The following is a 24,331-nucleotide window of genomic DNA, read 5'->3' as shown; positions in this document are numbered from 1 at the left end:
AATAAGAAGAAGCCAGGAGATTTCAAGATAGTGGATTCCATCCACTATAACCAGCTACAGTAACTGTCCATGGTATCGCTGTTACAGGGCCAATGAAAGTTGTACAACAAGCTGAACTAGTGGGCTTCTTTTTTTTTTTTTTTTTTTTAAGTATATTTTTTTGGGCTTTTTTGCCTTTATTTGGACAGGACAGTGGAGAGTGAGACAGGAAGCAAGTGGGAGAGAGAGATGGGGTGGGATCGGGAAATGACCGCAGGTCGGATTCGAACCTGGGTCCCCGTGGGCACTCGGACCCGTATATGGTACGAGCGCTGTAGCCGGCCACAGCGCCCCCTGGGCTTCTTTTTAAACTGAACCACGTGTTTCCTTTGCGTGTTATAAAGGCATGGCTTTACAGTTGCAACCGGGTGGTAAGCGGGATAACGGCCTTTGAGGTGTGTCCAGTTATACGGAATTAATCCGTATCCATTAATACGCCCATTAATAAAGCCCTCGTCCATTAATTCCGTATAACCTATATATCCATATATTCCGACACCTCGGCGGCCGTTATCCCTTACATGAAGGACATGAAAGAGGCCTCATCAAGTTGGCATATCCACCACACTACCTGCGCCAGACCCTAAATATCTAATCCCTCAATTGCCAAGAGAATAGCAGAGAGAAAATGGATGACTAATTGTTAACCTGAGCTTCCTTGTAACATAACAAACACAAAACACACCGCATTGTGCTCCCAGAGAGATAGAAACAGTAGATAAAATAAATTAAATTTGGGTTTCTGCTAAAGTTTGGAGACCTGCGAACCGTCACATTTCAAATTGGGTTCATTTATCCTGTTCCACATGAGGTATATTTGGTATGGCAGGAATCTATGGACCACAAGAATCTCCCGGTAGTAGCAGGGGTGGTAGGAGTCCAACTTGGACGAGGGCACAGGGAGCCCTCCCAATCTGACCACAAAATGAGACACAGGCTCCAGTCCGGCCTTCTCCAGACACATGCCCATGTAGACGTCGTCGATGGGCATTAGGGTGATGGAGTGAGACATCTTGTATATAATGCGCCCCGTAGAGCCGGAGAGAAGGAAGCCCCCGCCTCCGCAGTACGGCGGGTAGGACTCGGACTCCTGCACCTGCACGGGCACATAATACTTGCTCCACTTCTCGCGGATGGGGCCCGACCAGCTGATCAGGCTGCCCACGTACAGGTGCTTGCTGCCGTCGTTGCCATCTGGCAGGCCACTCAGATAGTCCACCATGTTGTCGGTGTTGGCGAAGATGTCGTCGTCACCGTTGAGCAGGAAGCGGACACTGGGGCAGCGGTGCTCCATCCACTCCAGGAAGAGCATCTGCTTGAGTGTCAGGTTGAAGAAGGTGTCGGCGAAGTCCCATTGGATCATATCACCGTACTCGTGGCTCTCCAGCCACAGCATTTTATTGAGTCGCTGCTGCTCGAAACCTGTGTCTGACACACCCGAGATGAAGACGCGGCGGATCCATTTGCCGTGGTGCTGCCGCTCCTGTGCCCACGTCTTGCGCAGTACCTCCCGCCGGTCGTAGTTGGGCGGCGAACTCTTGATGACCAGCAGCAGGAACACGTCGGACGAGGCCTCCGGCCCACCGCACTTGTCCGGGGCGTCCAGCAGCATGGGAAAGTGGCGGCAGTGCCGGTAGAACAGGAAGTCCTGAATGTGGTGCGGCAGCGTGTCAAAGTCCGAAACCTTGACCATGGAGTGATTACGCTCGCAGTATGGCTTCGCCGGGACCTCAGTCGGGGCAGGGTTCTGGGCGTCATCATGAATCATGTCTGCCTTGAGTACACTAGGGAGCTGTCTCTGGGAGATGCCTGTACTGAGGTCATAGGAGGAGTTGTCCCGGTTCAAAATTACGACCAGGCAAAGGGTGGTAACCACTAAAGTCGCAGCACCAATGTTGCGCAAAGATATCCTCATTGCTCTGTAAAAAAGAAAATAAACAAGTTGAGTCAAACACTTGTTATACCAAGTCTGTCTCTCTCTCCCTCACTAAGTAAGTGAAAGATGGACTTCTCTAGGTAACATACAGCTTAGATAATACATTAATGTTTCTACATGCTGCACTCCCTCATTTAGTGTCACATTCAGACATGAAAAAAAAAAAACATATTGGCAGTGAAGTAAGGCTGCAAAGTCAATCTTAGATTAATAACAATCAGACCCAAGGAGTATTTATTGGAAAATTAATAATCAAGTAGCAATCACATATATTGCACACAATGACATAACAATTTTAGCCTGAAACAATGATCAGAACTGATATGAGCATTGAGTCCAGACTATCATCCAGACATCCAGCCCAAGGTTGCACCTCATCAGGCTACTGTGAGTTGACATGCATTGCGAGCATATACTCAAAAGGTCTGCAGGATATACTATCAGTCTTTAATGGTAAACTCTAAGTTTAGCTTGAAATTCCATCGTATTTCCACTTAAGATTATTTGTTACTGGTACAAACAATTAAGAGAATGATGAATGGCCCTTATAAAAAAGGGGGCCAAGCAGAAGGCTTTACATATATAATAAATAGGTTTTGATGTTTAAAAAGTGCACTCAGTTTGCAATTTTGTAACACACACTTTGCACAACTGTAGGCACAATTCACAGCACAGCACTCTTTTTGCGGAACTGTAAACACAACTCATGCTTTACACTCAATTTCCAAATGATCAACACACTCCTAGCAAATCTATACACATGTATGGCTATTATTTTCACTATTTTGCCAACTCTCTGGCACACTTTCTCATGTGAAAACTGTTTTAGATAATTAGTTCACTTTTCAGCCTAAGCACTATAAATAAGTAATAATAAATAATAAATAATGTGCCAACTACACACTGATGGTATGAATAAAAAATACATCTGGCTTTTGCTTTCTCTGTGCACAAGGTAGACTATGTCAGTTTGAGGTCATACTTTTGTCATAGTTCTGTAAACATACAGGGATCCAAACTTCAAGTATTGGTGTTTATTTACACACATCAAAACAAACACAAGTGTGTTTTTCCAAGTCAAAACACAAAATAGTAATTTCACTGAGACAAAAAAAAAATCAGTCTACATCGTGTCGTCTCTCTCAAAATTTTGTCTACATCACATGCAATGTCCTAGTCCAAGGCACCAGGAAAAATATATTCTGGAATGCCGTATCCAGGCCTGACATGACAATAACCCCACATGAAGACTGATTTTTTCCCTTTTTCCCCACATGTAGACCCTTCCTCTTCCCCCTCCTCGTCCTCCTCTTGCTCCTCCTTGTCCTCTTCCTCTAACTTCACCTCCTTGTCCTTGTCATCCTCTCCCTCTCACTTCTTCACCTCTGCATCCTCTTCCTCCTCTTCTTCCTCCTAGTTCTTCACCTCCACGTCCTATTCTTCGGCCTCCTCTAATTCTTATTCTTCCCACTCTTCCTGCTCCCTCCATTGTACAATTGATGCACATAATGTCAGTAGGGCTGTCAATCAATTAAAAAAATTAATCTAATTAATTACATACTCTGTGATTAATTAATCTAAATTGATTGCATAATTTTTGCTGTGAAAGTATTTTAAATATTTAAATTCAAATGAATCATTGAATAATCAGCATTAGTGACATTAAAGTTCAAAAACTCTTTTATTATTATTTTAACTTTTCAAATAATTGCCATATATGATATGTAAGGGATAACGGCCGCCGAGGTGTCCTGTTATACGGAATTAATGGACGAGGGCGAGGGGCAAAAAACTCCCCGACGCGCAGCGGTTGCCTCTGCCCGAGTCCATTAATTCTATATAACTGGACACACCTCGAAGGCCGTTATCCCGCTTATCACCCGGTTGTCACTGTAAAGCAAAGGAAACACACGGTTCCGTTTAAAAAGAAGCTCACTAGTTCAGCTTGTTGTACAACTTTAGCATGGACAGTTAGCTTGTTTACAGTTGATTCCATTGTTGCGAAGCCTGCAACCAAAGATTCTAGAGCGCTGCAACCGTCGTCCTACTATGGTTGTTATAGTTACCATTCATAAGCATTGATATGGAACGGTGTCCTGTTATTCAGAATTAAAGGCCACCCCGCCAGCCAATCAGAAAAGAGTATTTCTTCTCTCTGGGTGATAAGACCTAATATGCTGAGGAAATGAATTCAAAGTGCTTCAAATTCAAATAAATTAAAAATAAAGTGCTTCGGGAAGAAGTTTTTTTTCACATACACAATGAAAATAAATTAAGACTCCCCTCAATGTCAACACTTATTTCTTTGCATTGATGTGCGACTATAGAGTTGATGAACTCCGATGATATGCAAATTCCTTGCTGCAGACATTGCAGAGGCCTTTAATGCCAACACTCTATTTTTTATCAACACCATCAGGCTGTTTTTTAAAAGTAAATGTTCCAATCAATGATCCAGGCAGCACGTTTTTTTCTCTCCTTCATTTTACAGTCTAATTTTTACTGACTAGAACGGCTCGGGGTCAAAGGTCAAACGGAATCGATTAATCTGCACTCATTTTTTTAATCAGTTATTTTTTCTCAAATTAATTAATCTAAATTATTCAGTTATTTTGACAGCCCTAAATGTCAGCTAGCTCTGCACGTAGCTGGTCAGTAGCCTATGCAGGAATTGGTAAGATCTGTTTCGACCTCACTCTGACCGTCACTACGGTCTAAAAAAGGAATGATCACCTTCGTTCTGCCTATCACCGAGACCATATGTCAACAAAGTCATGTCCATGACCTCCGGAAGCAGAACGACTCGAGCTTGTAAATAGCGGAGATTGCTCCCGGTTCAGTCTCTCACTTTGATCGCCTCATCTGAGACCTGTGATACGTGAGTACGTACTTTCACTGCTTTCTTGCTTGACTGTGTTTGTTTTCTGCATGTGCAGTAACCTTGTGTGTTTTCAGGAAACTTTGTTTAACTTTGTTTAACTTTGTTAACTTGTTGACGCCTTTCCTGAGTTCGCACTGCTGCGGGCCGCCGTTTCAGTGTTATTTTTCCTTTTGTGTGTGCCAGGTTTCCGGGTTGTTTTTGTTAACTACTGTGTACCTTATCTGGCTGTTCGTGTGGCTAGTTGGGCTTGGTGTGAGCCTGCTGGGTGCGTTCGCGCACCGGTGTGGGCCACCGTTATTATTTCTGTTTACTGCTCTGGCAGCCGGAACCTGTGTGGGCCTGATCAGCGCGTATGTGCTCGGCCGCTTAGGCGCTAATGTTACTGTGGGCTTCTTGTTAGCTTTGTTGTTGTGTGCTAGGCTACTTGCAAAAGGTAAGTTTAGCTGTTTGTGTCTGCTAGGTGCAGTCTTGCACGAGGTGCGGCTGCTGTGTGTCTTTTCTCCAGTTGTCCACTGGTGTACGTCGGCGCGTGCGTTCGCGCACTGGTGGCCGCCTTCTTTGTGTATCTGTTGTCTACCCCGTTGCTGCTGTCCGCAGCTAGCTGGGCCAGTGTGAGCCTGCTAAGCGTGTCCGCACGCTGCTTCAGGCCACCCGTGTACTGTATTACACCACTGCTGTATCTCTTTACGGGCTGCTGCTTGCAGACCCAGTGCGTTGTACGGCCAAGGTAAGTGCCTTATTGTATTGTATTGTGTTGTATTGCATTGTGTTTTTCTGTGGTAGGCTATGGCGGCACACTACTGCAGAGTCTGTAGGGCCACGATGGCCCCCAATGACGGGCACAGAGAGTGTCCCGCTTGCCTTGGGGCCGCCCACCTCCTGGAGGATGTCGACAGCCCCTGCAGCGCAGCCTGTGACCTTCCTAGGGAGGAACGGCTCCGCCGGGCTGACCAGGCATGTGGCCACGTGCGTGGACGGGACAGGCGGCGCTCACCCGACCGACCATCCCACTCTCATAGGCATGGCCGTAAGCATACGCACAAGCGTAAACGGCAACATGAGTCCCCTTCCGGGCATGATCAGGTGGAGGTCCCTGGACCTGCTAAGCGCCCGGCTCCAGCTGCCGTGACCGAGGGTGATGGCACGGAGTCGCTTCAGATCCTCTCAGCTCTCCAGGCTCTGGCTAGGAGGATGGACAGGCTGGAGGGTCTCCAGGGCACGTCATCCTCTTCTCTGCCCCCTGGCCAGGGAGGTCTCTCCCCATCCAGGCCTGAGAGCCATGGTGCGGATGTTGATCTGGGCGATGTGGATGTGCTGTTACACCCAAGCCCCTCGTTCTACGATCGAGGACGTAAGCGGGGACGGCCTCCTGGATGAGCTTGGCATGGGCTAAGTCGCTACAGCGCCCCCAATTCAATCCAGGTTGCCGTCAACTGGCGAAGGCTGCCTATCCGGCCGACTCAGGGCTGGGGGATATGCCACCGGTCGAGCAGTCCGTCGCCGCCTGGACTTCCCTGGGGCCTGCCAATGCATCTCCCAATCCACGCTGCCCGCGTAAGGAGTGTGCCAAGACGGACCGTCTCATCACTCACTGCTTTGACGCATCAGCACGGGCAGCCCGAATGGGCAACGCCCTGGCTATCACTCTGGCGGCTCTGCGAAAAACTATGAGCCCGGAGGACCATGATGCAAGGGCCCTGGTGGATGCCGCACTGTCAGCCCACTCCCAGCTGACGCGTGATGTGGGGAGTGCTATGGCCTCTGCGGTGCTGTGCCGTAGACAGGTGTGGCTTGCCCAAACCTCTCTCCCTGATGCCATCAGGACAGACCTGTTAGGTCTCCCCGTGGTGCTTGGGCATGTGTTCCATCCAGACTCCCAGGGGGTGCTGGGCAGAGTGGAACAGGCTGGCGCTTCTAGAGAAACTGGTCAGCGTGTGTGCCACAGGCAGGCTCCGGTTCCCCACAGGGCAGCATCAGGTAAGTATGGGCGGTGGCAGCCCGCCCGAACACCACAGGTAAGTATCAACTATGCTGCCCCGCGGGACCGGCGCTTTCGTGCACCAGACCAGAGCTCAGCCCCAACTCCCTGGCCCAGAGGACAGCGAAGACCTCGACGGGGCGCAGGCAGAGGTGCAGGCCGCGGTGGCGGTCCTGCCTAGGGATCCGGGGCTGCCCGTCGATTGCCCTTCCCAGCTGTCCAGGACCTCCTGGGAAGGGATAGTGCCAGACTCTTGGGTTGTGACTACGGTGACTCACGGTTACCGCCTACAGTTTCGACGGCGGCCCCCTACGTTTTCAGGGGTCAAGATGACGTCTGTGAAAGACCCCCTTTTAAATTCCGTGCTTGTCAAGGAGGTCCAGGAGTTGCTTCTGAAAGGGGCCATCTCAGAAGTACCGCCGCACGCACAGCACACTGGGTTTTATTCCAAATATTTTATTGTGCCCAAAAAAGACGGAGGTAACCAGTACCTCAAAGTGTTGCCATTCAAAATGGTCCACGTTGGAATAGTGATTCGTTCCATCCAGGAAGGGGAGTGGTTTACGTCTCTGGATCTAAAAGACGCGTACTTCCACGTCCCTATCTGCCCAGCACACATGTCCTTCCTCCGCTTCGCCTTCCAAGGCAGGGTGTTCCAGTTTCAGGTCCTCCCATTTGGCCTTTCACTGGCCCCCAGAATTTTTACTCGCGTGGTGGCAGCCGCGCTAGCCCCCCTCCAGGTCCGGGGCCTAAAGATCCTACCGTACCTGGACGACTGGCTAATTTGTGCCCCATCTCAGGTGCAGGTGGTGCACGACACCAACACAGTTCTGACCCATATCCAGGCCCTGGGTTTCACGGTCAACTGGAAAAAGAGCACCTTGCAGCCCCGCCAGCAGGCGGACTTCCTTGGTGTCCTCCTCGACTCGGTCAGCATGACGGCGTCTTTCACTCCACGGAGGGCAGACAGCTTGACCGAGGCTCTGACAGGCATTCGGCTGGGCAGACTGGTCACCGCCCACAAAGTCCAGAGGCTGTTGGGCTTACTGGCTGCGGCAGCTGCGGTACTGCCATTGGGCCTGCTGAAGGCACGCCCCCTGCAGTGTTGGTTCAATGCCTTTCAGCTCCACCCGAGGGACGACAGGCATGTGAAGTTGCGGGTGTCTCCTGCTTGCATCCGAGCCCTGCGTCCTTGGAGGGACAGGAGGTTCTTACTCCAGGGGGTTCCACTGGGGGGCCTTCCTCACAAGAGGCAAGTCGTCTCGACATACGCTTCTCTGACAGGCTGGGGAGCTGTCTGGGAAGGGCTGTCAGCGAGGGGCGTGTGGCCGCCCTCCTGGACATCAGAGCACATCAACGTCCTCGAGCTGAAGGCCATCCATCTCGCCCTGTAGAGGTTCCTGCCAGGGTTGCGAAGCCAACATGTTCTGGTGAGGTCGGACAGCACCTCGGCGGTGTACCATGTCAATCACCAAGGCGGCACGAGGTCCCGGCGGTGCCTCCAGGTGGCGGAGGAGTTGCTGTCATGGGCATGGCCGCGTCTGGCTTCAGTGAGGGCAGTACACATTCCGAGCGTGGAGAACAGGGCGGCCGACATTCTCTCCAGGACCGGACCACTCCCGGGGGAATGGAGATTGAACCCAGAGGTGGTCAGCCAGGTCTGGGCTCAGTATGGGACTGCACGAGTGGACCTGTTTGCGTCAGCGGAAACGACTCACTGCCCAGAGTGGTACTCTCTCGTGGGACAGGGAGGCAGTTTGAGCCTGGATGCTCTGTCACAAGACTGGCCGACAGGCTTGTTGTACGCTTTTCCTCCATCCCCTCTTGTACCTCAGGTCCTGCGGAGGATCAGGGAGGGCCGACACACAGTTCTGCTGGTTGCTCCACGGTGGCCGGCGAGGCCTTGGTTCCCCGACCTTCTCCGGCTCCTGCAGGGTCAGCCATGGCAGTTACCCTGCCGGGCGGATCTTCTGTCCCAAGCAGACGGGCAGATCTGGCATCCGAACCCAGGTGCCCTGCGCCTGTGGGTTTGGCCCCTGCAGAGTCCGTCATTGAACAGCTAGCTGAGTCTGTGCAGGAGACTCTGAACAACGCCAGGGCTCCTTCTACTAGAGCTTGCTATGCACTCAGGTGGAGGATCTTTTCGGATTGGTGTGCCAGCTTGGGTCTTGAGCCAGCGGTTTGCCCTGTGCCTCAAGTTTTGCGCTTCTTGCAGTCCTATTTGGATCAAGGCAAGGCGGTCAGTACTGTGAAGGTTTATGCCTCGGCCATTTCAGCCTTTCACCAGGGTGCGGATAACAGGCCCTTGGGTAGGCATCCACTGATTGGTCAGTTTTTAAAAGGGGCCCGCCGGTTGCGTCCAGTTCGCACTTTGCGGGCACCAAACTGGGATTTGCCCACTGTTTTAATGTCTCTTACTGAAGGCCCGTATGAGCCCATTTTAGACGCAGATCTGCGATCGTTGTCTCTGAAAACTTGCTTTCTCCTGGCTCTTTGTTCGGCCAGGCGCGTCGGGGAGCTGTGCGCCCTCTCCGTCAGCGAAGACTGCCTGAGGTGGCAGGCAGGGGGCACTGGCGTGTCACTTTGACCTAATCCAGCCTTCCTGCCTAAGGTTCTAAATCAGCAGTCTATCAACCAGGTTCTGGAGCTGACCCAATTCCAGCCGTCTGCTGCCTCACAGGCAGAGCGCGACAAGTTGCTCACTCTGTGCCCAGTCAGGGCTTTGGGAGCTTATCTGGCCCGTACACAGTCGTTGAGGAGGGAACACTCTCAACTTTTTGTCTGTTATGGAGCGGCGAAGCAGGGGCTACCGCTTTCCAAACAGCGGCTGTCACATTGGCTGGTTGAGGTTATTTCCCATGCCTACCGGGCTCTGGGAATGCCAGTCCCTTCGGGTACAAGGGCTCACTCCACCAGGAGTATGGCTACATCTTGGGCTGCCCTTAGGGGAGTACCAGCAAGCGATATCTGTGCAGCGGCTTCATGGGCGACGCCTTGCACTTTTACCAGGTTTTATAGGGTGGACGTCACTCGCCCAGCTCCGGTTGGCGACGCTGCCCTCATGTCCGTGACCGAGCGAGGTTTTAATGGTTAGCTTAGAGCTCCTCGCGACTTATGTTATGGTATGTGTCATCCCTTTTTTAGACCGTAGTGACGGTCAGAGTGAGGTCGAAACAGATCGTAAGTTACGCATGTAACTATGGATCTGTGAGACCGAGGGATGACCGTCACTATCCTTGTCGCTCGGACCATCCGGAGGCGCTCAAGGTAGGAGACTGAACAGGGAGCAATCTCCGCTATTTACAAGCTCGAGTCGTTCTGCTTCCGGAGGTCATGGACATGACTTTGTTGACATATGGTCTCGGTGATAGGCAGAACGAAGGTGATCATTCCTTTTTTAGACCGTAGTGACGGTCAGAGTGAGGTCGAAACAGATCCATAGTTACATGCGTAACTTACGTTTTGTTTCATGTTTATTTGATAACATAGACTTGTAATACATGCTTGTAATCTGGCCCTTTTCTATATAAAACCACAGTGCTTGGTTATTACTAGATTGTATGCCAGCTTGAAGTTGTGTGTGAGTTGATGTGGCTTTGGTGAAGCTGTCTGGATCGGCATCTATGTGAAAATTGCCATTTGCCTTGGTTTCCAATTAGTCTGACTATTTATATATTTGTGTTTTGTGGACATTATTGGTGAAATCAATGTCGTGGCCATCAGACTTTATGAAATAGGCAACAAGCAGTCCGGGCCGTGGGAAGTGAGTTTTGGTTGGGGGTGCTGTAGTCTTAATTTATTTAAACGCCTTTCTCTGTTAATGGACAACAGCATACTGGCATTGCATGACACACAGCACAGGCATACATCACTGTCAAGAACATTGTGGCTACACTACAGAAAAAATGCGACAAAATGTCGCAAACCACAGATTGATACCAGAGAGGGTTAAAGCGGAGCTAGTAATCAAGGATCTTTGTTGATACTAACGCAAACAAAGTAACCGTCTGCTATCTGACGCTACACTAGTAAGGTAACAAAGTTGCTGTAGCCTTGCACCGAAATAGACGGTGAACACGTGAAATATAAAACTGTTGAACACCAACATTAATACAATTTAATAATTATTGACGCTTCTGACATGGGTGTCAAAACAGGCTAAAGACCCTATCGCACAGCATAGGCTATTAGACAGAACACATTGACTCAAAACATATGCATAACATAGGCCTACACAACGCAATATTCATAGGCTAGCCTACATTAAATTGATCCACATATCACAAATATAGCCTACAACAGCCATCACCAAATGGCGGACCGCGGTCCGAGTCCGGACCGTGACGTGATCCTATCCGGACCCAGACCATAATAGCCTAATTTAGATTTTCACCTAAGATTTCAAAGCTGCGCTAAATGTTTCGTTGGTTAGGATAACAGCATTTACTTCAGGAGCTTCAGGAACCATCATTTCACTTGCTGCTACTCAGTCAGTGAAATCTGTGAATTCTGATAAAGTCGAGTCAGTGAGTAAAGTAGCCTACTATGGAGAAGAGACTGATAGCCTGAAACGAGCGAGGAGAGGAGACGGGACGAGAAACAATCAGGGGCCGGTTCCCCAAAACGTTCTTATCGCTAAGTAGTTCTTAACCTATTCCTTAACCTATCTCTTAACGTTATGGCACGATTCCCGACACGTTCGTACGCTAAGTATATCTTGTGTAAGTCACACTTTCGTAAGGTTGGTCTGGACCATTCGTAAGCTCCCTCTTAGCGTTGTTTGAGCTCTCAAGACGCTAGTCGCCGCCACTGTGCAGCAGTCTTTAGAAATCAGCACAGCTCAGTACAAGTCAAACTATGGTAGGCCGACAGTATGTTGACAATGTTGTGGCTCAACGATGATTTTATGTTATGGACATTTTAAGACTAAACTTCATAAATAGGCCTGCATCCATCGCAATGGATGCATGCCTATTTATGAAGTTTACTTTATTTGGTATCAGAACTAATATGGTGGTAATTACCCTAGGCTATTTAGTAATGTCATTAAAGCGTTCAAATTGGCAATCACTTTTGATAATTAAAAGCTGGCAAAGTATTTGCCTCTAAATGGCTAAGATCTATAAATGGGTAAGCATGGTGGTGTCCAGTAAGCGACCAACTAGGCCTATGGCAGCGATCCAACGTGTCCTTGTATTGAATCAAAAACGCTGTGTAGTCCATGTCGCTCCATAACTCTTTTTTGTTGCTGTTGCACAAGTTATTCCGAAAGCTGGAAAACGGTGTCACCTTGCGCAAGCTCACCTCATCCAGCAAAACTTCAAGTTCCTCTGACGAGAAGCTTGGTGCCCTTTTTTTACGTTGCTTCCCCACCATACTGTATCTAAATCTCTCTCTGTTCATTGTAGATTTTTATTGAAGGTTGCTTTTTTTTTTAAAAGGTTGCTTTTTATTGAAAACATTAACCAACGGCATTTTTTTTTTTTATTTGAACCTTGAATTTCCCCTGGGGATCAATAAAGTATGTATCTATCTATCAATACCGCATTAAACAGAAGTAACTGCAGCTGCTTGCCAATCAATTATAATTGTAAGGTACCTTACCATTAATATAAAAGTGTATTACATAATTTTAAGAAGTTGTTAAACCCATGTCAAGAAGCGGCACAAGTGGCACAACGGGATAAGGAGGGTGGATGATTAGCGAGGGATAGGCCTACCCGGTTAGTCTACCAGTCACAACATATCGTGTGAACATATTACTGACAATTTGATAATTTAGTTAATAGTTTATATTTTACTGATAACTTAAACTATGTTCAAATAAATGTTACTGGAATACTTTGAGGAATGTTTCATTTGCATAGAACGTGTTGTGTTTCTTTACGCCGTCATGCACCTTCACGTGAAGTAGAAAATCGATTCCTGAGCAATCGATGTCAACTAATTCAGCACCTTCACTTGGGACAGCGCCTTTGTAACGTCGAACGTAAGAGGCAGCGTGTTAAGAAGCTTCCTAAGGGACACTTCGGGGAACACACGTAGGAACATAAACAACTTTGGTAAGATATATCTTTTGAGTCTTCTTAGCGCGCTAAGAGTGAGCGTTATCGGGGAACCGGCCCCAGATGGATATCTATGTTAACGATAAGTAAGTTTTTTTCAAATCATCCATTGCTCAAATAGGAGAAAGCTAGACAGCGAGAACAGGGCCCAGTTCCCCGATAGCATCTTAAGCCTAAGAGCGTCGTAAAGTCCCTCTTACGAACGTCTTAAGATTTGCCGACTGTTTCCCGAAACCATCGTAGCTTAAGAGCGTCGTAAAAACACTCGTAGATCTACGAGTGCTCCAGAGTACTCGTTACCGGCTAAGAGCGTCTTAACAGTACTTCTCACTGAGGTCACCAACAGGACATACAGAGGAATTACAACTTAGAATACATAATCCAATTTACGCTCCCATTCTTTATTGTGTTTACCTGTGATGAATCAGATTTTAGCGTACAAAATAGCCTACATTTAATGGTCATAATAATGTGATGAAAAGCAGACAAAAATGCAATCAAGTTATTAAACGAGACGTTGCCAGAATAGTTTGGCATTATCTTTGCCAAGTGAAGGCTATATTTTATTAGGCCTACAGTATGAGGTAAAAAGCAGAAAAAGCAACATGTGGTTTAGTCTGTAGCCTATGTCAAAATCTAAGCCTACACATTTCCTCTCTTTCTTACTCGACTTCTTTCTTATCTTCAAACGTGTTCTTGACACCGCGAAAAATTATTGCATGGTGCAACAATCTAATCTTAAAATAATTACAATTATTTATGTCTGTGTGTGGTATATAACCTACTTGGGATGTTTACATGCAGATGTCAAAGTGTTTCAATTTTCGTATTGATGTGAATTAATGTGTAGATCCGAAGTTTAAATGGTAGGCCTATAGCTGTGACGTGCAGTCACCTGACATCACCGTCAAATCAGAGGATATTTCAGAACTATTAACGTGGACAGCTCCCCTTAAGAGCAGTGCACGCGCGTTCACGCTACGAGCATGTTCGAGAAACAGTCGGAAAAACCAAACGAACGATCGTAAGATGAATCGTAGAAAACCCTCGTAAGAGCGTGTCTCCGTCGTTATCGGGGAACTGGGCCCAGAGCTTTATATAACGATACGGGGGCAATAGCCTACCACGCAAAACTGTCACGTCCGTAACGCCAACTAAATATGGATGTGACAGTTTTGCGCGAATTGCCCTGGACCTCTTCTATATATTCTGAGACAGGCGATTTTAAGCGCCAATTTGAAGCACCTCTACTAGACAAAGCATATATTTTGAGCAAGCATAAGGTAGGCTAGGCCCATTCAACAGTGAACTGAGACCACAGAATATTTTACGATTTAAGAAGGCAATATGATTGATCCACCACAATCTAGTTAAGCCTACATGCATTCACTGCCCAACAACGTGATATTCCTGGGTTTCCAGGATTTCGGGTCAACATAAAAAAAAATAAAAAAAATAAATTAAACTTGCTGATTAATGGGTTCAAGGAACCAGCTGTGGAATATCCATCCTTGTCTCAGCTCAAATTTTATTTTAAGTTCACGTTAAGATCTTAAAAATAGCCAAGGCTACTCAGTTTTTCTCCCCAATTAGGCTACTCTTATTTCTCCTCATTTCGAATGTTGCCTTTTAGGCTACTTATTTTATTTCACATTAAACATTAGGCCTAGGCGTACAATCTTCTATTTCTTGAATTTCCCCTTGGGGATCAATAAAATATCTATCTATCTATCTATCTACAACTAGGCTCCATCCATCCATCCTATTATTATACATACATACACATACATAGCCTAAACACGCACGTTAAACATTATGATGCTCCGGACCTTTGCTTGAGGAAATTTTCCGTAACTGGACCTCGCTGAAGATTAAATACCCCTGGGCTCACTTCCCCGATAACGACGGAGACACGCTCTTAAGAGGGTTTTCTACGATTCATCTTACGATCGTTCGTTTGGTTTTTCCGACTGTTTCCCGAACATGCTCGTAGCGTGAACGCGCGTGCACTGCTCTTAAGATGCTCTTAAGGGGAGCTGTCCACGTTAATAGTTCTGAAATATCCTCTGATTTGACGGTGATGTCAGGTGACTGCACGTCACAGCTATATGCCTACCATTTAAACTTCGGATCTACACATTAATTCACATCAATACGAAAATAGAAACACTTTAACATCTGCATGTAAGCATCCCAAGTAGGTTATATACCACACAGAGACATAAATAATTGTAATTATTTTAAGATTAGATTGTTGCACCATGCAATAATTTTTCGCGGTGCCACTTAAGAACACGTTTGAAGATAAGAAAAAAGTCGAGTAAGAAAGAGAGGAAATGTGTAGGCTTAGATTTTGATGCAGTAGGCTACAGAATAAACCACATGTTGCTTTCTCTGCTTTTTACCTCATAGGCCTAATAAAATATTCACTTAGCAAAGATAATGTCAAACTATTCTGGCAACGTCTCGTTTCATAACTTGATTGCATTTTTGTCCGCTTTTCATCACATTATTATGACCATTAAATGTAGGCTATTTTGCACGCTAAAATCTGATTCATCACAGGTAAACACAATAAAGAATGGGAACGTAAATTGGATTATGTATTCTAAGTTGTAATTCCTCTGTATGTCCTGTTGGTGACCTCAGTGAGAAGTAGCCTAGGCCTACTGTTAAGACGCTCTTAGCCGGTAACGAGTAGCCTACTCTGGAGCACTCGTTGATCTACGAGTGTTTTCACGATGCTCTTAAGCTACGATGGTTTCGGGAAACAGTCGGCAAATCTTAAGATGTTCGTAAGAGGGACTTTACGACGCTCTTAGGCTTAAGATGCTTTCGGGGAAGTGGGCCCTGGCCTACAACAAATGCTGACACCATAAACGCACAGTGTAGCCTTTAACCTACACTTTCAAAAAGAAGAGAAAGAACACTCTGAGGAGGCCACTGAAACAGGCACGCAAAGACACAGATGAAGTTCATCTACCTCGCTGAAGAGAGCTCTTGTTTGTGGATGGAGCTTACTCAATATCCATGCCACCTTTCACCGTGGTGCACCGAGACTCCCCGATAATCATTTTAAGCTGAAGATTGAGGCGGCCTGTGTTCAGCTCCTTGGGAAACTCACGGTAATATTCAGCTACTTATGGCATATTGTCGTACCATAAAGCTAGCGTCATGGGATATCTCCCTCAGGTTTGTTTTGTTAATTTGTTTAGTTTTTGTTTAGATCTCCCAGGTCTAATGTAACATTTTTAGTGCATAATAGAATAATAGACAGGGGGACGGAGAGCTTCTTTTTTCTGATCGTGAGTGGTATGACATATAAATACGCGTGCTTTCCAGCAGGGGGTGCTGCCGCACCCCCAGCACCCCCACTTCCCACGGCTATGAATAGCAGCATAGGGCAATAGCCTACATTTTCTGACTTTTATGTTTAATATCATGGTGGTGTGCTGAGAAATGTTCTGAGCATTTTCTGTTGAGACACTTCCTCATAAATACGTTTGGCAAACAGGATAGCCTACTGTAGTTCCATATTAGCTTTTGAGTAATCAGAGCAGCAGCAACACAACCTAAAACAGTTGCACTGCTAAGTAGGAGAGCAAACAGTCTGAAGCAAGTTTGCTGATGTCAGATTAAACTATTAAATGATCACATCATTGTAGACCTGTGGCAGTGCCATATGTGCGTGCAAGTCATGAACATAAGTTAGGCAACCGATATTCTAAATATTTCAAAATAGTCTGCACAACCCATACTTGAGCGCATGGTGTTCACTTTCAATATGGCATGGACTAAATTGCACGTCTTCACCGGACAGTAGCAGGCAGCAGATTGTAATTAATATGGGTGATAAATAAGTAGCCTAGCTTAGCAGCCTATTCACTTTGCTGCTGATAAGGATGATGGCCGGGTGCTAAAGATCTAAGCAATGCGGAATTCAGCTCGGAACATTAATTGTTTGTCTAACGAAGATTCTAGAGTGCTACACAGATTTGCGTGAGAAAGAAAACTTTTTCCGCCACCGTGAAATGCTGGGAAATTGCACATTTTAACGCTAAAATGCAAAAAAAAATCTTCGGGGGGTATCCCCCCCGGAACGCCCCCCTATTATTATTTTTTGTCCAAAAATAGTCATTATTGAAGGCTTAACCACTGAACGCACGGTCCGCCACTGATGTGACTGGACTAGACTGGACTCAATTTTAGACACTGACCATTTTCTCACCCATTCATTTCTAATGGCCGGTCATTTTTGACCGGGAATACACATGGGTGTTCTAAAGTTAAATAAAACAATCAAATGGTTATGAAAATGATCTACATTTGTTTTGTGTATGCCCTGTGCTAACAAAGTCATGGAGCCTCGTGGTAGTCAGAAGTTAACAATATTTTTAAGAGAAAATAATTGTCAATCGGTCACATTTGACCGCGAACACAACAGGAGGGTTAAGGTGTGGCGATAAATGTCGATATATGTAGCCTATGATTAACACACGCTTTAGTAATAACATTATTTTGAGACAGTAGAGGCGCTGGATTGGATCAGAGAAGTCACGAATGGAAAGTTATTCCATTTCTCTGGCCTTATACCAGATGGAGTAGGCTAAGGTCTGGCTGCAGCTGGAGGGCACACGAATAGAGGTGTGAATCTCGGCGCTGCCCAACATCAAACTTTAAAGAAAAGGAGTGAATTTAGGCATAGCCTATGTCTAAACCTTAAAACGGCAAACAAGCAATTAATTAAATTGGCCGAAGTCTAGAATAGGCTAGCCTACTACATACCCAAGCGTGTCGGTGACTCATCAAGGCACAGGAAATGTTGGGGGTCCTCATATGTGCTCTATTTCCTCATTACATTTCCTTATATTCCTTATTTCTTTATTACATTTATTGTCTTTACAACTCTACAGCAGTTACGATTACGGCTTGTAGGTTATTTTTCTGTCAACTAATTCAGAAACTATTTTTTCCTAACAGAAATGACTTATATTACTTGGATATTTTGTTTGCGCTTTCATTAAGTGAACCTATTTAAAATCGTCAGAAACATCTTCATTTAAATCATGCAGGCCAACATTATAGGAAAGCCAACAGGTACTGGAAACCCCTTATTTCCTGTAAAAATAGTCTATACTTTCGCCTCTTCGCTTGCACTTCACTAACGATCTAGACTCACAACAATGGGCTAGTCTATCTTATCCTATCCAGTATACTTTTCTGTTTCTGTTCTTTTTTATGGAAACTGTTTACATAATGCATTGATGTGACTAATCTATGTAGGGTATCATATGCACTGACTGATAAACAGTTAACCGAATACATACGCGTCGATTACGGGGGGGACGGGTGGGATATGTCCCCACCACTATTTATAATTTGAATTTTGTCCCCACCACTTCTAAAAATGTGCAAACAAATGCGACCGTAAAAATCCCCACATACTGAAATCATCGAGTCTAAACCATGCGATAGGCGCGCACAATGACATCCTCACAGCATGCACACCTGCTAGATATGTGTGGATCGAGTGTTGCGCGGTTAAGGTTTTTTAACATCCGCACCCACCCGACCCTCCAGTCATGTAATGCTTGCTAGAGTTGACTGTAGCTCGGAATGCAATCGGTTGCCATAGTAGGCTATCCTAAAATCCAGCGATAAAACAAAGCATGAACTCATGAGCGTTGGTCTGCCCTATATGTATATCCTCTGATTGTAATGTTTATAGATAGGCTATCTAGGCGATATTAACATTTATTTTGTATTTGGCCTGTTATAAAATCATGTAGGCCTATTGAACAATTTAAACACATTGTGAACCCCAAAGTTGGAGACATGCATATAGACATTGCTGCAAATTTAAAACCGGATTACTCTGGAATGGCTAACTGTACAGGGGAGTGCTTTAAACTTTAATTAAAACTTTAAACTTTAATTACACCTTTGTGTTCGGTAAGGTCTGCTGTTTATTCTGATATATGGTTTGTCATGTGTTGAGGGAAAGTTCGCGAAGCCAAGATGAATGGGTAGGGAGACGGGTGCAGAAAATATGATTAAATTAAAGTTAGGCTACTTTTCTCGCGAACCGTTTACCACAACAACTAACCACCAACATCGTTTAAAAGCTGAGAAAAAGCTCTTTCGTGTGATAGATGTGATGTCTGTGATGAATAGGCTACTTCGCAAGTAGTTCAGCAAATTTGGGTGGGACAGAAATACCTTACAGAGCAGCAGATCAGGGCTGGCCATATCGGCTCTGATATACATTGATTTAAATGCATTATCGCTTCACTACCCAAACACGCGAACAAGAAAGAGAAGAAAAAAAGAAACCAATGAGCTTATGTCGCGATTTCCGATAGGCCTAGAGAAAAGACAGCTTTTGGTAACCTAACAAGTAGGATTTGCTTTGCCTACTCTGCTGTTTGGTTGTCCCAAACTTTGAGACGACCCATACTCGCATTAACTGAATCTTTATCAACCCGAACTGTGATGTTCCAAACAGAGTGACAGGATGCAATGCCTAATAATCTCACTGCCTACGGCATAACTGATACAGTGCGCCTAGGCCTACTGTTAAACACCTGAAAAATATTAAGCTGCTGTTTTATTTTCATGACGAGCACTAGGCCTACGTTTGAATGATTTATGACTGAATGAACGTTGCGTTTTTAAGCGCCAGAACTGCTTATCACGTCGTGTGACAAAGTTTACACCAACCATCATCTTCTAATGTAGGCCTATCCTTATGTTGAGATAGCCTAGGGCAAAGAGAATGGACATCATTTGTGCGTGAAGCATGTTTCAATTAAGACAGTACACAAGCTATTTTTATTGTTGTATTGAATGATTTCATGAATGAATTGTACGCACAGTGCGTAGGCTGATGGATTACGGCTGGCGGCGCCACTGACCAAGGCCACAGTAACCTGTGAACCTCTGATTTTCAAAGGGGAATCACGGCTAACGCAGGGGGCAACTCTTCTCTTCAATTTCCCTTCCAAATTACTTGTTATTGTCTGAAGACATCTATCGCAAGAATCTAATATTCTAAGCAACAGCAAAGCAAATGCAAGTTAACCAAAGTGCAGTCGGTTCTCCTGCCATGGTTTTGGAAATCACACACCTGCTGCATCTGAAGGCCCACGCATAATAAGGCCTATGCCTATCACTCTACACGCCCCTGTTGCACGTCACATTAATAGCTGATGCTGCCTCCCCAAAATTCCGCATCATGTGAACAGATCAGCACAGCAGGCCTGCAAATTTTCACCTCGTTTTCAGACACAAGTTGCGGCAAAAAGACGTCTCATTTTTTTATTTTTTTATTATTATTTTTTTTTTGGGTCAGGTTCGGGTAGTTAATCAGTGCATATTGAGGGTCGAGTGGGTGCAGATTGACTCTCCTGACGGGTCGGGTGGGTGCGGATGTTAAAAAAACATAACCGGCGCAACACTACTGTTGAGCATAATGCAGCGTTGAATGGATGAATAGCTTACATAAAGGTACCCCCACTTTTCAAAACACACTCAAGCTTATGGTTATTGTCCCCACCACTTCTAAAAACAAACTGACGCCCTTGACCGAATATGACTTAAGTAAAAATATAAATTCATTCGTTAAATACAGACGACAACTATCTTAATGTCTGATTGATTTCAGAGATGTCAGAGACTGACTACCTGTTTTGTCGATGGTGAGCACCTCCAAGCAGTTCCGCCAGAAATTATTCCCTGTTTAAAAGAATCTGTTAAATGTCCATTCAATCTGTGTTAAAAAATGACTTCGTTTGATCCTTCATATTCCCGCGTCCAACCAGAATCTTTATATTAGTACCATCCCTGTAGCCAATCCCCGTTGCCAACGAAGTTGTCATGTTCGTGGTCGCCAACCCCAATCCCCAAGTGCGCATTGTTACGCAGTGCAACGCCTACAGGCGGACTTTAACTCCTAAATGTATTGTAACGTTCAAAGGTTTCAGGACGCCAAGAGTTATTCAGAGCAAGCTTTATTGGCTCACGAACGAGGGCAGGGACACAGACAGACCAAGACCAAGACCAAGACACAGAACACAATGCAAACAGGGCAGGTCAAGCACGCACACACACTACACATACAGGGGAGGACGCAGCCTCCCACACAAAAAGGATCACACACGAGGGAGAACTAAAAGGGAAACATGTCACAATAAAGACGCTAACATTACACTTATAACTTAGGAGAATAACGACATAAACCCCCCAAATGTTCACCCTCGTGTCCCAGCATGCCTTTCGCTGGAGAACGCTAACACAGTCTTTATGCGCCGACGTTACAGTATTTACATTTGTATTGAGTCTTCACACCTGCCTCATACCAAACAGTATTAACCAAAATCCTGTAATTATGACATGTCAATAAAAGTTTTGAAGTATTTGTGTTCATAATGTATAATGTCTCACTGTGATAATGGGTGTATTTAGAGCGAGAGGTACTGTAGCCTAGGTTATTCCTTCAATTATTATTATTATGATAACGCATTAGGCTATCCGGTGTTGACAGGCGAGTTTCGAGATTTGAGTTCAGCATTGTTCAGGAGTAGGTGATGATGATTTCACCTGGGAGAGGTAGGCTACATTCCCTTTATTATTCACTATTGATAACGCATACGGAACAGGCGAGAATGCATCTCGACCAGCAAGTGTTGGCTTCGCCTGAGCGTTAGATAGATACCTTTATATGGCTCTGGGTTTCGCGATTTGATTTCAGCATTGTTCAGTAATAGGTGCTAGGCTACGCTCATTTTTAAAAGATGCATTTAATCCAAAGTCATGTCAGCTCTCTATGCAGGGAGTAGCCTATGGCTGTCACTTTTTATTCGAACATGACGTGAAATATCCGTAGTCGAACTATAAACTATTCGGTTTTTAGTGCTGTGTAGCGCATTTCTACAGTCTATGATTCGTTTTATTTTATTGTTTGCCATCTCATTCAGTGCTCTATGATCTCATGACCAAATCAAGCCAATGTAATAGCCAGTATAGCCACATGAGCCTACCCAGGTAAAAATGAACTGTAAAATTTCATATTAAAACTGTAAAGTACTTCATGGTTGAACTGTTAAAGTTCACTGTAAACAATCATCCATGTTTACAATTTTACTATGAAAGTTCATTGCATTTCGTGGTAATTTGGTCGAAATTACTTTGAAATTAACTGTCAAAGTTCATGGTGAAAACATTGAAATTAACTGTCAAAGTTCATGGTGAAAATATCAACTTGTGTCAGTTCTACTATGACAGTTCTACTATGAAAATGTATAAATATGATATATGAAATTTCATATGAAAACTGTAAAATACTTCATGGTTGAACTGTTAAAGTTCACTTTAAAACAGTCATCCATGTTTACAATTCTACTATGAAAGTTCATTGCAGTTCGTGGTAATTTGGTCGAAATTACTTTGAAATTAACTGTCAAAGTTCATGGTGAAAACATCAACTTGTGAATGTTTCACAGTTCAGCATTCACAGTTCTACTATGAAAATGTATAAATATGATCTGTGAAATTTCATATTAAAACTATAAAATACTTCATGATTGAACTATTAAAGTTCACTTTAAAACAATCAACCATGTTTACAATTCTACTATGAAAGTTCATTGCAGTTCATGGTAATTTGGTCGAAATTACTTTGAAATTAACCGTCATAGTTCACAGTGAAAACATCAACTTGTAAATGTTTCACAGTTCAGCATTCACAGTTCTACTATGAAAATGTATGAATATGATCTGTGAAATTTCATATTAAAACTGTAATATAATTCATGGTTGAACTATTAAAGTTCACTTTAAAACAATCATCCATGTTTACAATCCTACTATGAAAGTTCATTGCAGTTCGTGGTAATTTGGTCGAAATTACTTTGAAATTAACTGTCAAAGTTCATGGTGAAAACATCAACTTGTGAATGTTTCACGGTTCAGCATTCACAGTTCTACTATGAAAATGTATAAATATGATATGTGAAATTTCATATTAAAACCGTAAAATACTTAATGGTTGAACTATTAAAGTTCACTTTAAAACAATCATCCATGTTTACAATTCTACTATGAAAGTTCATTGCAGTTCGTGGTAATTTGGTCGAAATTACTTTGAAATTAACTGTCATAGTTCACAGTGAAAACATCAACTTGTTAATGTTTCACAGTTCAGCATTCACAGTTCTACTATGAAAATGTATGAATATGATCTGTGAAATTTCATATTAAAACTGTAATATAATTCATGGTTGAACTATTAAAGTTCACTTTAAAACAATCATCCATGTTTACAATCCTACTATGAAAGTTAATTGCAGTTTGTGGTAATTTGGTCGAAATTACTTTGAAATTAACTGTCAAAGTTCATGGTGAAAACATCAACTTGTGAATGTTTCACGGTTCAGCATTCACAGTTCTACTATGAAAATGTAAACGCTATATAACATTTTTTTCCCAGTAAAATTTATATCAAGTTGCCACTTCTTGTACATCAAATCCCATTAAATTTTACTGAAAAATATTAAACAAGCAACATTATTTCACTGTAAAAGCCTCATTATAGGAGTGTTATTTAATTGAATTTGTTTGTAGATACCCCTCAACAATTATTTACGATGTAATGTCTTTTGATGCATTAATAACTATTTATGCAAAAGCAATATCTGAATATTTTTTTTTAACCAAAAAGACTTTATTGGAGCAAAACCTCTGTAAATTCTAGGGAAAGAGTTTACAGACATTAGTGTACAACAAACTGGCATTGGCAAAAAGCACTCAGTAACAATGGAATGTAAACAAAAATATATCTTAAACTCTTTACCTTAAAGAACTAAACAGATAAAGACATCAAAGTAAAATCTTACTGAGCTTAGTCAATAATCAGACATCATGACCAGAGCATTGGGGTGAGAACTCTGGGGTACATATGAAGACAGATGTGTTTGTCTTCTCCACTGTAGATCTATTCGCTGGGTTGATGGAATAGAAACACCTTGGGAAAGAGAAGAGAGAGAGAAAGAAAAACACTATTAAATATAGCTGCAAGCAGCAATGAGGGGGCTAAGCAAACAAGCTGGAGTTGCCATGCAACTCAATGTTGTTACATCAGATATATGGCTATAAGCAGTCACGGCAAGTTTCATGTCAAACAACCGAAGATTGGTTAGAATATAAGTTCACTTCCTGTCACGAGCAAACGATTTTGTCAATTGCTTCAGAAAGTAATGCAGTAATAAGGCATTCTGTGAAGATGAACCTGTGAAAATGTTTTTGTGTTTCCGACAAAATCCAAGATGGCAGCCAGATCGATTACAGTGACATCAGAAGTTGCCATTTGTCGTCTTTCAGACCTCCCACAGTATTAACAGACACCACTAGTAAGTTTTAATTCCAAACACATCAAT

The 24,331-nt window shown here is 44.2% G+C and overlaps 1 pseudogene; it reads right to left on the bottom strand.

Annotated features, from left to right (window-relative positions):
- Positions 1 to 784: 784 nt before the first annotated feature.
- LOC143135389 (N-acetyllactosaminide beta-1,3-N-acetylglucosaminyltransferase 3 pseudogene) lies at positions 785 to 20,591 on the bottom strand (annotated as a pseudogene).
- Between the last annotated feature and the right edge of the window lie 3,740 nt (positions 20,592 to 24,331).

This window comes from Alosa pseudoharengus, unplaced genomic scaffold (genome assembly GCF_046254945.1).
Source record: "Alosa pseudoharengus isolate Yale_2024_CS ecotype anadromous, Long Island Sound unplaced genomic scaffold, YU_APseudo_1.1 YU_APseudo_1.1_scf_2, whole genome shotgun sequence".
NCBI lineage: Eukaryota > Metazoa > Chordata > Actinopteri > Clupeiformes > Clupeidae > Alosa > Alosa pseudoharengus.
Note: the sequence above shows the minus strand (reverse complement) of the source record. Positions and strands in the feature narration are given on the sequence as shown.